At 36.8% G+C, this 14,567-nt stretch overlaps 1 protein-coding gene across 1 annotated transcript in view; it reads right to left on the bottom strand.

Moving 5' to 3' along the window:
* Window positions 1-13,081, bottom strand: part of LOC126368627 (allatostatin-A receptor) — a 222,280-nt gene extending 209,199 nt beyond the window's left edge. The window contains exons 1-2 of the mRNA XM_050012697.1: window positions 13,045-13,081; window positions 12,716-12,901 (exon numbers count right to left, since the gene is read on the bottom strand). The gene's annotated coding sequence lies outside the window, so the exon portion shown is untranslated. The remainder of the gene's footprint in view (window positions 1-12,715; window positions 12,902-13,044) is intronic.
* Window positions 13,082-14,567: the final 1,486 nt, after the last annotated feature.

Raw genomic sequence — 14,567 nt, 5'->3', positions numbered from 1 at the left:
ATGCCACTAACACCCTGTATATGCGCAAATCAGCATCATCCTAGCATTATCTCACTTTTCACAGAGTCCGCTTACCTAATCTGAAGATTTGACAGGTCCAGTTTTTACAGAAGTGATTGACTGTCTAATCTAATGCGTCGAGAATTAGACCTATCCAAGTACGTAAGTAGTGTTGTGACGTTTATGGGCATAGTGATGTATCAGTCGATTTAAGGACGATCGATTATTTTCTACATAAAAGTACATATGAGTATGGCAACGGCAGTCAGTTTCTTGTTCTTTTTTATGGTTTATAGAAATGCCCTACGGGTTGAGAATCAACTTGTATCGGTGTCAGGAAGAGAATTTTCCTTCAATTCCTAATGAAAAATGACATTATTGATTCTTAATCATCTCAGAGTGATTTCTATTCTCATGTCAACATTTTATAAGTAATTTATCGTGAAGAATTTTTTATCTATCTACTCAGCCTGTATCCACCCAATGCTGGGTATATGCCTCCTCTCTTTTCTCATCCATTGCTTTCCGGCGTACCTCACATTGTCATCCGACCACCGGGCTGGCGGTCTGCCTCGATATCGCATACTATCTCTTGGTCTCATTAATTTTATTTGCCAATATTTTGCCAAGAAATTGCTACCATAGAAATAAGGCCGTCTTTTGTACCAATTGTTTGTACAATGTGTTTCTTTTGTTATTATTGTAAATCTAAAGATTTCACGATTCCATTTTTTTACAGAAGCGACCGCCTGTCTGCCCTGCCAACCCGAATGTGAAACCAGACCAATATTTCCGAAAACACATTTATTATTGAACCAGTCATCTACCCAACTTTACTGCACAGCTTGCTTATTATGGTAACTAGGTGACGTACATTCTAGAGCCATAGTTCCGTGCGTTACGATGGTTAATCCGCTTGTGCAGAGTGGCTTTTAGGGCTCCCGACATAGACCAGCTTAAATAGGCCTTCTACCTGGAAATACATATGTCGTGGCCAGATCGTAAAATTGATCATTTGATGATGTGGTCGACCATTTCATGAAATGTTCATATTTCATGAAATGGCCAACTTAAGTTGACCATATCGCTGAAACGTCAACGTTTAATGATCAACGTTTGGCCATATCGTTAATGCAGGCGGTGTCCATGGTATGTGGTGTAATAAAAATGCGAATAGTCGATTAATTTCTTAGGTTCAAAATTATGTACCTATTCGATATGGAAAATTGAACATTAACATTGATTCATCGATTATAATATCAATCAAGTTTTAAATATAATCGACGCCAGCGCCACTACCGGTGGATAATGTTACTAATTTTACGATATGATTGCCAACGTTTGGCCATATCATGAAGTAATCATGCATCTCGTTAGTCATATCGTTAAACGTTTTGTGTTCATTGATCTGGCCACACTACATCATGATGTGGCCAACGAGTGTTGTTCTATTTCATGAAATACGGCAATTTAATGAAATGGTCGATCATTTCATGAAATGATCAATTCTATGATCTGGCCACGACACATACATTAATTTACGCCCGTACTCCCGTACTTAATGGTGGTTGTAAAATGGATGTCAGTAAAATTGTTTTTTTTATTTCTGTTTATAATTTTTTGTTTTGAGAAATTGTTTATAACATAAATAATATAAAATTTAAAATAATTATAATTAATTTAATAAATATTTTCTTTCTTTTCATTATTTCATTTTATTGTGTTGTTTTTGGGGACTTTTGTACAATCATTATATGACATACCCGGTAATACCAGCAGCTAAACGTGACAAGACCGAAATTATTTTTATAATTTTTGAAACGGTATTTGGTATTAACAACGAATGTAAAAAAATCATCACTAAAATAAAAAGCTTCACGAAATGGTACCGATTCTAGAAAACACAAACTTAAACTTATCTTCATTTGACACTTCGAAAATTAGTGTTATCCTTCTCTAACTATTAGCGCAAGAAAGAGACGAAGCTAGTAGGTAATACCTAAGTAAAACTTAGGCTCTGCTTTACGATCGACGCGGACAAAGTTGCAGGCGTAAAATTAATATCTTATAAGAAGTATTCCTAAAGTTCCAGAGTTCAAGACGAAACAATTCACTCGAATAATTATTTGTCTATTGAAAAGCAAATTTTAATATCCCGTTAAACCTTCTGTTAAAACAGGGCAAAATAAATTTGTCTCTAAACAAATAATTACAAATGGAAACGTTTCCTGTTTAGACGAATTTCCCTAAAGTTGGAAAATCCGTAATTAGACAGCGAACTTGAAAGTTTAAATCGACGGAAAATGGTACTAGGCGATGCGATAATAATATAAACAAATTACTTACATGCGGATTATAACTGCCTAGTGGTTACAGCGTTAGGCTCACGATCTGGGTCCGGATTTGATTCTCGATGGGAACGTTGGTGAAATAACTTTATGAGATTGTCATTTGTTTGGTAAGGACTTTGCAGACTTGCATCATCTGACTATGAGAAAAACTAAGATGATTCCGTGTTTCGAAGACACATTAAGCCGCTGGTCACGGCTATTAGCCGTAAAAACACCTCCAAAAACCCGCAGTCGTAACTAAGTTTATATTATAGTCCGTCCGTGATGAGAGAAATAGGCAGTATTTTATCCTAATCTAGGTAATCAATGTTAGTTTCATTGAAACCCGTCGACGTCTTTTGCAGCGCGGATAATTATTTTAAACCTACTTTTTCTTTAGTCTTCGTTTTGCAACACTGTGTAAATCTCGTATTTAAGTTGTATATAAAAAAAGCAGATAATTTCTCTCGGACATTTATCCTATTTACACCACTTACTACAACAACTCATTTACAGCGCCCTAGCCCCAGCGCCAACAGTTTAACGTAACCAGCATGCTACAGTTCAGCCCGGATACCATTAGGCTGCGTTTCCATTGACGCGGAGCTATGCGGAGATGAGCGGAGATGTGCAGGAATCGACCAATCACCGTGAGGGAGAGAGTGACAGAGCGTCTTCGTTTTTCGCTCTCTCGAACGCTGTGATTGGTCAAATCCGCACATCTCCGCTCTTCTCCGCGTCAGTGGAAAGCCGGCTCAAAGTGAGGTAAATCTAGCCCAGGGCGACGAATTGGTGAGGACAGTTACCGTTCTATAAAATAATATAGCATCACGTCTGTGTCTCCAAAGGGGTAGTCAGGGGTGTAGTATGAATATACACCTCCTCCTCGCCAGCTATGTTTAAGTCCAACTGATTTAAAACCTACAAATCCTGAAAACCACGTGATATCAATTATTTAAATTGACATCCAACATTCATTATACACTTACATTTGTGTCGATTATATATAAATTAGCAGTAATTGTTCAATACAAGTAATAAATTAAATATCTGTAGTTCAACCATGATCAATCCATTTCGCTCCCGATCGTCAACTGTCTTCGTTTTCTTCTAAAATATGTCAGCCATTATATTTACTTCGTTTTTATTGGTGTCTGATTATTTATAGAACTACAAGTATTAAAGCAGCGTCCATTTATTTCGTTTATCCGCTTTCGTGACTTAAGTATAAGCCGTAAGTAGGCACTTCATTTTCCTAAATCGTATAGGGCGTTTCTATGGGAGAAAGGATAAGAGCTCTCCTGATATTATTTATACCGAAAGTGGAGGAAAAGGGCCGGAACCCATGATTTGCTATTTATTTCCCAAACATAAACTCCCTGTAAATGACGATAAAATCCAAATCTTCCGATCTGCATGTGAATGTATTAACCATAAACTTGTTTAAATAATAATATAGTTTAAATATAGTAAACTAGCTTTTGCCCGCGACTTCGTCCACGTGGCGTGTTATAAAAGAGAGATCTTTGTGTGTGTGGGAGTGCATATCAAATTTCAAGCATCTAACTTATGCAGTTTAGATTTTTTCATACAATTTTTTTTCCCGCTAACTCCCATTTTTCAAAATACAGCCATATATAAACTTTGTGTTCACTAAGGTATGCATACATGCTAGATTGAAAACATCTTTTTCGATTTTTCATACAAATGTTTTTTCCCACTAACTCCCGTTTTCGTGGGAAGTTAGACCAACGTGATAGGTGGTGAGCCGTATCGCCGTCGATAATAGCCGAGCCATTAACGTGTGTGTTTAAATAATACCTATCCCCATTAATGGCATGTATCAATAAATAATGATTTGTAAAATAAAAATCAATAGCTAATAGAACCAAACCCTTTATACTCTAGTCGTAAAATAGTTCTCATAATGACACTGTTACTTTCTCTCTTGAGCAGTTTTCATAAGTGATTTTATCTCTTTTCTGCGCCGTGTATGTCTTGTCCGCGTAAGCGCGATATAATTCTATATATTGACTAAGTATATTATACACTTCTCATCAAAAAAATCGAAACACTTCCGTTTTCATTGTTTCTGTCCGAATTTAACACAAAAAAGAATTCATACGATGAAAAAAAATACATAAATGTATAGCTGGCAGTTTGGCCATTACAGTAATAAGCGAAAATTCTAAATTCAAAATTATTTGTTTATCTTATAAACGAAATGAATCACTGTTTTGAGACAAATGTGTGTTTAGGGTTGGAGTACATTTAGCGTTTAAAAACTAAAAATTGGCGCCTATCCTTAAACTTTTTGTTTTTTATTTCAATACTGTGACTTTGGGACGTCTGAAAAAAGGTTTTTTTTCTAAAACGTATGGATACTTCGCCCACAGAAGCCGCCCAAGTTGTGGCATTGCTGGATTCTGGCCTTAGTCAGCGTATTGTGGCTGCAAGACTGCATCTAAGCCTGTCATCTGTTCATAGAGTCTATAAACGTTATCGGGAGACTGGTTTGTTCACGCGCCGTTCAGGATCTGGCAGGAATCGGTATATTGGCATAGACATTGAATTATATCGCGTTTACCCGGAGAAGATTTTATCTCTTTTCTGCGCCGTGTATCTAAGCGCGATGTGATTCAATGTCTATGCCAATATATAATTATAATATAGTCAATACATAGAATTATATCGCGCTTACGCGGAGAAGACATACACGGCGCAGAAAAGAAATAAAATCACTTATGAAAACTGCTCAAGAGAGAAAGTGACAAAGTGTCATCATGACGACTATTTTACGACTAGAGTATAAAGGGTTTGTTTTATATTTACATATATGATGAAGTATATAATGATGTTGAAGTAATATTATAAATATCTTAACAGCTAGCAACACACGATTAAATACAAGAATGTTTATTTTACGTTAAGTCCCTAAATGCTTTTTGATAGTCAGGCAAATATTGACTAAAGCAACATATACACGACTCAAGTAAACTTGTACGACTAATGTGGACAAGATAGTGTTACTAATCGACAAGATATAACATTAAGTCAAGTTTCAGACATCGTGCGCCCATTTGGTAATATAATATCTTCGTGGTTTAGTGGGTAATTACTTCGATAGCCAAATTAGTAATTAAGACTGTTTAGAGCGACAATGGTGCTGATTTCAGTACATACCACTTAATTGAATTTTAAGTTATGACAGTTTCTTATCCGTTGAAAAGGAAAGTGACGGATGATTGACGGTTGTTAATTTTAAAATGAATGAATAACCCAGGCGAATCAAATAGGTATCTCGCTGGTGTGCAACCCGCTTAATTCTGTCGGGTTATTTGACCGATGTGATTTTTTTTAGATATCAACCTAAAATTGACGTGGGTTCCATCAATTTTATGCATCTCGATTACCCGTGGCTTACTTTTTACAGCGGATAAGAAATTGACAGGTATAACTTAAAATTAATATGGTGTCTACAGGAATTAGCACCATTGCTTTCAAAGACGATAAAAAAATACGTACATACATAATATGTTCACACCGATTTCTAGTTGGGGTAGGCAGGGACCACGGAACTCCACTTACTACGATCCTGACACAAACCTTGGCTTCTTCCCCCCTCATCAATAACATCATGCATGCACACCGGTTTAGAGAACTCTTGACCAGAAAAAAAACCTCTTGATAAAAAAAAAACATAAAGTTCTATTTCTAATTTATCACCTCGAGATCGAACGCGTTGTTAGAATAGGCTACTTGACAATCTAGTCGAATGAGATATTATTTACGAAACGTCAAAACGAAAGCTTTTTTTGGAGTTTGTATGGAAATACTGCCCTGTGACGTCATCGGCGATTAAATTTAAATTCCTAAGCGAACAAATGATTTATGATTCTGTTTCTGATTCAGTAGAAGCGGTCAAACGTCGTACTCATTGTTACTAAATTCATAAATAAAATTCGAAAATGAGTCGATAAGTAAAATGATATTGATTTTTGATCATCTTAGACTGACTATATTTCTATTTAATTATTTATCTTTGATGCAATCTGATACCAAATTTTAGTCTGCTTTCAAGATTCCTCGCCAGAGCAACCCACACAGCTCATCATCCTAAGACTTCAGTGCACGAAAGTTGTTAGCCTGTAAGTTTTCTTCCAGTTACTTCCAATTCTGCGCACCCCTCTAGCAAGCGCGTTTGAATCTTATTTACCTACCTGTACGCTGAATAAAAAAAAGCCTTTAAAATTTTTTCGCTTAGTTGACCACCGAAGTGCGTACTTAAAAGAATCTATTCACCACAGCTGGTTGAATAAAGATATTTTTTACAGTGAAGTGTACTTGCGTCAGGCTGTCGAGGAGAGGTGGCCCTTGACCCAACAATACCAGGGTATCCTTATCTATAAACAATATTACTACGTATAAAATGGTCGAGGAGCTCGGTGGCGCAGCGGTAAACGCGCCCGGTCTGCGATTGTTGAAGTTATGCAACTTTCGCAAAGGCCGGTGATAGGATGGATGAGCACAATAAAAAAAGTTTTCATCTCGAGCTCCTCCGTGCTTCGGAAGGCACGATAAGCCGTTGGTCCCGGCTGAATTAGCAGTCATTAATAACCATCAAACCGCACTGGACCCGCGTGATGGTTTAAGGCCCGATCTCCCTATCCATCCATAGGGAAGGCCCGTGCCCCATCAGTGGAGGTGTTAATGGGCTGATGATGATGATAGAATGGTAAGTTACTATGGTCCTGGAGTTAACCGGCTGGCTTCTCAAACGGAGAGCGCCGGTTCGAACCCGGTACCGGACTTGCACCAATGAGTTATTATCCCATTATAGAGGGTGATCGGTCTCACTGGACTAACTGAAAGCTCGGTGAGGTGTGGGTACTTAGTTCATCTTGTGATGGATGTAATTAATACGTGGATAATGTGGTTCAAATTTTCACATGTAATTATGTAAAAATATCCTACACCTATATGTTTATAATCCCATGAAATAAATGTATTTTTCTACTCCTCTACTTTAATCTGGCATTTAAATAACCAAAAAGTCTAATATAAGTACATACATAATTAAACTCTTTGAAAAAGTGTACGCTCTATGGCCTATAAAAGCATTGTTTACAAAGTGTAACTGTACTATAATGTCGCCAAAAAAGCATTGTTGTTGTTTTTTTTTTTGACCTGGAAACTGGCACCTTTACTTTGTTTGGTGCCATAGATATACTATAAAAAAAAAGTATACATTTGCCGCCATTTTCCCGCGCGTTGGAAAATAATTTTTATAAATAAAATTTTTCTTTGTATAATTTTTGTTTCATTTAAAATTACGTCGTCGTAGAAAAAGTATTGTATGCAACGTTGTATAACTAGGTCAAAAAATGCTCGTGGCGTCTCTTATTGCGATGTTCGCCAAGGCTCACATCGCAACTCACGCCACTCGCATTTTTTGACCCTTCTTATACAACTGTTGCATAAAATACTATTATTTCACTCACAACAACTATCTTTACAGGCTAACCTAATGCGACAGAGTTGGGAACTTATTTATACATATTTAAAATTAATCATTAATTATTTTTTACTAGTACATTGCACGATTTCCTTAATTAAATATAACATAATATTACAATCATTGCTATTTTTGCGAATTCACTCTTGGAACACGAAAACAGATCCACTCTCTTGGCTATCTCATTTACTGCGCACAAGGTCCGGACGAATGGGTCTTTTGACAGAAGGTTGGTGCGGGCCGTCGGTAGTGCCAATAGGCGCAGGCGCCGTCGCTTCCATATATACCTGTCTGGTACGCATGGCTGTAAGCGTAGTAATATTTCCGAATTATGTTTTAACCCTCTCAGTCAGTGAAAGAAAAATAAATGTACCTCTCTTGTCGGTGTAGCATTCCCCATTTTTGTCTGTCAAAGGTCAAGTCTTTCACTTCCTTACAAGACACGACGTTCACCTTCTCTTCTCTCTGTCCTCCCCTTCCTTTTTTTCCTAGTAGCTTCCCTTCTATGATGTTTTTAATACACGTCATACTCCACGTACGTACGTACGGTCACGAGTACTAATATGTATCACTTGCAACCATGTCACATTAACTTTATTGACAAATTAAACCATAAGCCTCATTAAATGTCAAATATGATAGTGCGGCAGGGTTCATGATATTGCTCATGACTGTACGTCTTGTTTTACACCCCACCTGCCGTCGTCTGCTGCTGATGTACCTCTGACTACCCCATTTTGAGATATAGACGTGAGCTTATGATCATCACTAATCTAAGAGCCACGTTCTTGTCGGTGAAACATTCTCTAAACTACTTTTTTAGGGAAAAATAGGGCTATAAAAATAGTGGTTTCCCTCTTGCCTTCCGCCCAGCGCTTAGGATATAGAACAGTAATTCTCCGCCCCGCATCAGGCGCCGAGATAGATGTACCTTGCCCCTTCTTATGTTAGTCTTAAAAGCCCCAAAAGTGCTAGAAGTAAGGGTGAACTCACGATCAGTATGTCTCATTCGCACTTACGCATTAAACGGCATACGGTACAAATGAAATTTTTGTATACAGTAAGTATTCGGGGTTTTCCATAGAATTACGTGTCTCCCTTTTACAGTTTCGGCATTTTTTTTTTAATCTGTGTCTCGCTGTTTACACACAACGAACTATTCAACTATTCATACACTACAAAAAAAACTCATCCGAATGTGATTTTTGTTAACAAACCCTCCAAAACGGACTCTATTCTGTCATTATAGGTACAAACCAGAACTGCGAAGTTTTACCTGGATTTATATTACCGTGTCTGTTGCTAGGTTTTGTCATAGAATAGGGAATAATACTACGTTTAGAACGGCAATTCCCCGCTCCCCACCAGTGGTTGAGCTAAGTTTACCTCACCCCCTCCCAACCCCTCGGTCTTACTTTAGTCTTCAATCGTATGGCGTCAGACGTCACACGCACACATGTACGTGTACGATAGCGTCAATGTGTAGTGTCTGTAAAACGAGGTGTTTTGTATGAAGTGTCCGGGGTGTTGTTGTGTTAACAAAAATTATATTAGTATATTTTTAAAGGTGAGTAATGACTGGTGTTACTCGGCATAATGTAATGTGTTACACAGCAAGAGTTCGGGCTGTCAGTACAGGGAAATAAGGCGCTCGTAGCGAGCATCAACACAGATTTTAAGCACATGACGCTCGCTCGCTGCGAATGGTACAATACGCCTTATAACACCAGTCAGTACCCACCTTTTGGCGACTAGTAATTTGAAAATTATTCGTACGTAGAGAGAGAGACTCGAGGTCTTTGAAATGTGGTGTTAGAAGAGGATGGAAAGAATTAAGTTGGACAGAAAGTGTTACAAATGAGGAAGTGCTAGTAAAAGTAAGAGATAAAAGACAAATATCGAAAATTATTGAGGACAGAAGAGGCAAGGTGATTGGATACCTAATAAGACAGACGAATTTATTAAAAACATAATAGAAGGAAAGCTAGAAGGAAAGAGAGGCAGGGAAAGACCAAGAAGAGCTTACATGGAACAGATTAAAGAAAAGGTTAACGTCGTGTCTTATAGGGAAGTCAAGGAATTGGCCTGTGATAGACTGGAATGGAGAATGCTACACCGACAAGAGCGTGGCTCTTAAATCGATGATGATGAAGGTATGTCAACGCAATGAAGACTCATTGTGCCCAATAATGATAATAAAAACTGCTTATTTCTCCCAACAGGTGTCGCTATTGTTGAGTGTCCTTAAATGTTGACAGTTCCCGTACTACTTGAGTAAACATACATATTGTTTTGGTTATATTTTACACTATAACCCTTTGCTCATCGTTTAACCTAAAAACCATAGTGTTATATAAATTCCCTAAAGATCGCAAAGAAAACTTAGAAAAAGTATTTTCAGTCAATTTGAGCTTCTGTTTTTATCCTCATCACGTCAAACTGATTACTAAATAAAGACAGGCGTGACAAGAAAACATTTTCATTTTTGTACTAAACTTATTCCAGGGTTGACGAGGTTGGTAATCCACCTCACAACCCACACGATAGAAGAAGAAGACTAAACTTATGTATGAATTTTAATAAAGAAAATGTAATAATAATTGCGACTTTTTGTCACGTTTTTCTATGACGTCACAGGTTGCTTTTTCATACAAATTCCATTGGAATTTCGTGTTTTGACGTTTAGTAAAAAGTAACTGACTAGATTTGTTGGAAATAGCCTTTTCTGAAACAAAAAAGTAAAGTTCTTTTTATTTTCTTGTACATCGGTAAAGGTCTATCAATTAGTTTCGAAGTAAATAAGAGTTCCATCCAACCTTTTTTATCCGTGTTGTTAACATCTAGGGTCTGAGGCGTTAGACACGTGAAGGAAATTCATCTATCGAAGTGGTAGTGTGTGTGTGTGTGTGTGTGTGTTTTGTGTAGTACTCACTTGTGGCCCCGATCAAATCCCAGCTTGGGCTATACCACTTAAATCAACGTTATGAGTTTGACTTGTGTTTGAATCATAGATAATTGGTGTATAAATATCACGTGGTTTCCAGGATTTATGCCCGGTTAATTTGCAACAGGCTCGCCTACTACATGCGATTTCAACGTAGTGGGAGTGAGTATATTATACACTATACACCACTGCCTACCCCTTCGGTGATACAGACGTGATGATTATGTTAAGTAGTTTCATCATCATCATCAGCCCATTAACGTATGGATGGATAGGGAGGGAGATCGGGCCTTAAACCATCACGCGGGCCCAGTGCGGATTGATGGTTATTAACGACTGTTAATGCGGCTTAACGTGCCTTCCGAAGCACGGAGGAGCTCGATATGAAAACTTTTTTTTTTGGTCACCCATCCTATGACCGGCCTTTGCGAAAGTTGCTTAACTTCAACAATCGCAGACCGAGCGCGTTTACCGCTGCGCCACCGAGCTCCTCAGTTAAGTAGTTTATTGAGAATTATTTAGGGAAAGTAGATACTTTTTGTCATTGATTCGGATTTAAAAAATCCAATTTGTAACGTCAAAATGAAAATCTAAATACTACTTATATTACTTACTTTTAATTTAAAACTGAATTTTTAAAATCAAGAATTTTTTTTTTTCATAAAATTAATTTATTACTTATGCTAAAAATAATATTAAATAAAACTGTGTAACAGAAAACTACTGATTATAAAGCGATTCTGAGTTAATATTTAAAGTGGATTTTTCCGTCGCAAAATTTATGTATTTTTTTTTTATATTTTATACTTTTGAGATGGAAAATTCTACATGATATTATCTCAGAATAATGAGCTAAATCATACCATTTTTTTAAAAAAAGTAAGGGACGATGTCGTGTTTAATATAAGGTTATGTTATGTGTTACCCCTCCTTACGAGACAGTTGGGTAAAACACGATCCCTTACCAACCTTCGGGAACAAGGGATTTATGTAACAAATTATTAAGTTCTATTCCGATACATTATACCCTTATAAAGAGGTAGTTATTGGAAATTATTTACGTAAAAAATAATTCGGGGTATTTGTGAAATGTTGAAAAGGTCATTTTATACAGAGGAAGTAATTTAAAAAAAGAACGGGCATATTAAAACGGGATTTTTGATGTTATTGTAATTGTTACAATGGCGTCCTTTAATAATAAATATTATTCTCTTGTCTTTTTTACGTTTTATTAATAGCCTTCTTTATTAACGAAACGCTTTTTATGTTCTATTAACGAAAGTTTTCTTTGGAGTTCGTTTGGAAATCTCTTTTGTGACGTCATCAATAAAAGCAATCAAACTTCGTACCTACTCATTGTTGTTTAATTCATTCATAAATAAAATTCGAAAATAAGACTTAAACGCCTAGTTGGACGTGACGAAGTTACGTATGTTTCTGCTTATGTGACAAATTGTATTATTTAAAATGAAATTGATTTTTAATCATCTATTTCTAGAGTAGTATTTTATAATTTATCTTTGGCCTAATCAAATACCTTCCCTTTTTCTATTTCTAAATGTATTTTTTGCAAAATGAAAATTTCGCTTATTTTTGGTCCAAAATAAGTTGTCAATTTGTTACAATTTACTACTAAGCTAGCTAAATTAGGCATTGTGAAAAAAAAAAACATATTTTTTGAAGATAAATTATGACAATATAGGTATTTAGACGTAATATCGTGTGTGTGTCTATAGATAAAGTAAGGAGTTTAGAAAAAAAGAAAATTTAGTCTTAAGAAAAAAATCTAATTTTACCTGCCGAAATCCTTACAAGTACAGATTTAATACAATCGATTTAGTTGATATAATTTTGGGAAAGAATGTTTTATAATTTAAATTATAGCTAACAATTATTTTAAAAAGTATTCAAAAAATTAGTACTTACATTACAGTCCAATGTCAAGAAGCCATTAAGGTGCTGGGGAAATCACTTGAGTCAGTAGAACAAAATGCCAAGATCCTTAATTTTGTCAGCAACACTTCACAAACACCTTTTCCAACTATTTAATTTGAGTTCGGAACAGTCAATGTTAAAATATCCAAACTGAACTGGCCGGAAAACTTCTGGAAACTAAACAAGTACAAACTTTTCAAAAAAAGAAAAAATTATGAAATGTCAGATTGCTGTAGTCTAATTCTCCTCTTCTTATTTTAAAAACTTTGGTTGAAGTCTAAAAATAAATTGGGTTCGGAATTCGAAATGCGCTGGGCGACTTGTTTTTAGCGGGACAGGACGCGTCTTCTACGCTCGGGATTCCGAACAAGACTGAGTGAACTGATTCCAGGGTAGCCTGACGTCCGAGGTACCATGGAACTATGCCGTTGGTATCGAAATTGTGTTGAGTTTGATAATTAAATAATGATTTGCTGGTTAGAGAAATGAGCCATCATCGTTTCATTGGCTCGTTCGGCGGTTGCTATGACAACGATTTGAATTAACAGCCCTCGCCATTTCGAGTCTAATTATAAGGAAGTCACAGATTAATAAAAGGAAGTCGCTGATCAGAATTAATAAGACACGTTTGCGTTGAAATATCAGGTTGGAATAGACGAAACGGTTCGTGTTTTAATGTGTATAGGTAATTGATTGGGTCAAAGATAAATTATAAAATGAGAATCTAGTCTAGAAATGAAATCTAGGATAATCAAAATTCCTTTATTTTCGAATTTTAATTTTGAATTAAGAACACTTTTGACCGCTTTTATTGATGACTTCATGCCGTAGTATTTCCATACAAATAAATAAGATTTTTTTATGTGTGTTTGTAAATCGTCTTCTTCTTCTATCGTGTGGGTTGTGAGGTGGAGTACCAACCTCATCAACCCTGGTGTCAGGGTTACTATTGAGCCGCTAAAGGCACCTGACATGGCTCATGTAACGACTACCTACTTACTTACATCAGTAAGTAACCGGGACCAACGGCTTAACGTGCCTTCCGAAGCACGGATCATCTTACTTTCGGACAATCAGAAGATCAGCCTGTAATGTCATAACCAATCTAGGGACCACGAAGTAAGTTTTGTGATATATCCCCACCGGGAATCAAACTCAGGACCTCAGGATCGTGAGCCCATCGCTCAACCACTGGACCACGGAGGTCGTTCGTTGTGTTTGTAAATTGTATTTAGCGAATTATTTTTCTTATAAAGTGATCAATTAATAAGTTATCAATTAATTAGTTTCTTAGTTGTTTTATGATATTTTTACAGTGTTTTGTACCTTATGCATTTCCGACAAATAAATTGCTTTTCAAATGTTTGACTACTACTTAGCACTCGGTAAATTTTGCTAACTGAATCGATCTGTATCCATTATGTGTGCCCATGAGACCCTACACGTGTAATCTGTGAATGGCGGCAAACATTTTTTTTTGTTATGAAGCTAACTTTCAATCACTATATTCATTACTTCATCATCACCAGCCCATTAACGTCCCCACTGCTCGGGCACGGGCCTTCCCTATGGATGGATAGGGAGATCGGGCCTTAAACCACCACGCGGGCCCAGTGCGGATTGGTGGTTATTAACGACTGCTCACGCAGCCGGGACCAACGGCTTAACGTGCCTTCCGAAGCGCGGAGGAGATGATGAAACCTTTTTTTCTGTGGTCACCCATCCTATGACCGGCCTTTGCGAAAGTTGCTTAACTTCAACAATCGCAGACCGAGCGCGTTTACCGCTGCGCCACCGAGTTCCTCCAATATTAATTACTTAATTATTATTATTATTATTATTA

The sequence above is a fragment of the Pectinophora gossypiella genome, chromosome 8, assembly GCF_024362695.1.
Source record: "Pectinophora gossypiella chromosome 8, ilPecGoss1.1, whole genome shotgun sequence".
In the NCBI taxonomy this organism is placed as follows: domain Eukaryota; kingdom Metazoa; phylum Arthropoda; class Insecta; order Lepidoptera; family Gelechiidae; genus Pectinophora; species Pectinophora gossypiella.
Note: the sequence above shows the minus strand (reverse complement) of the source record. Positions and strands in the feature narration are given on the sequence as shown.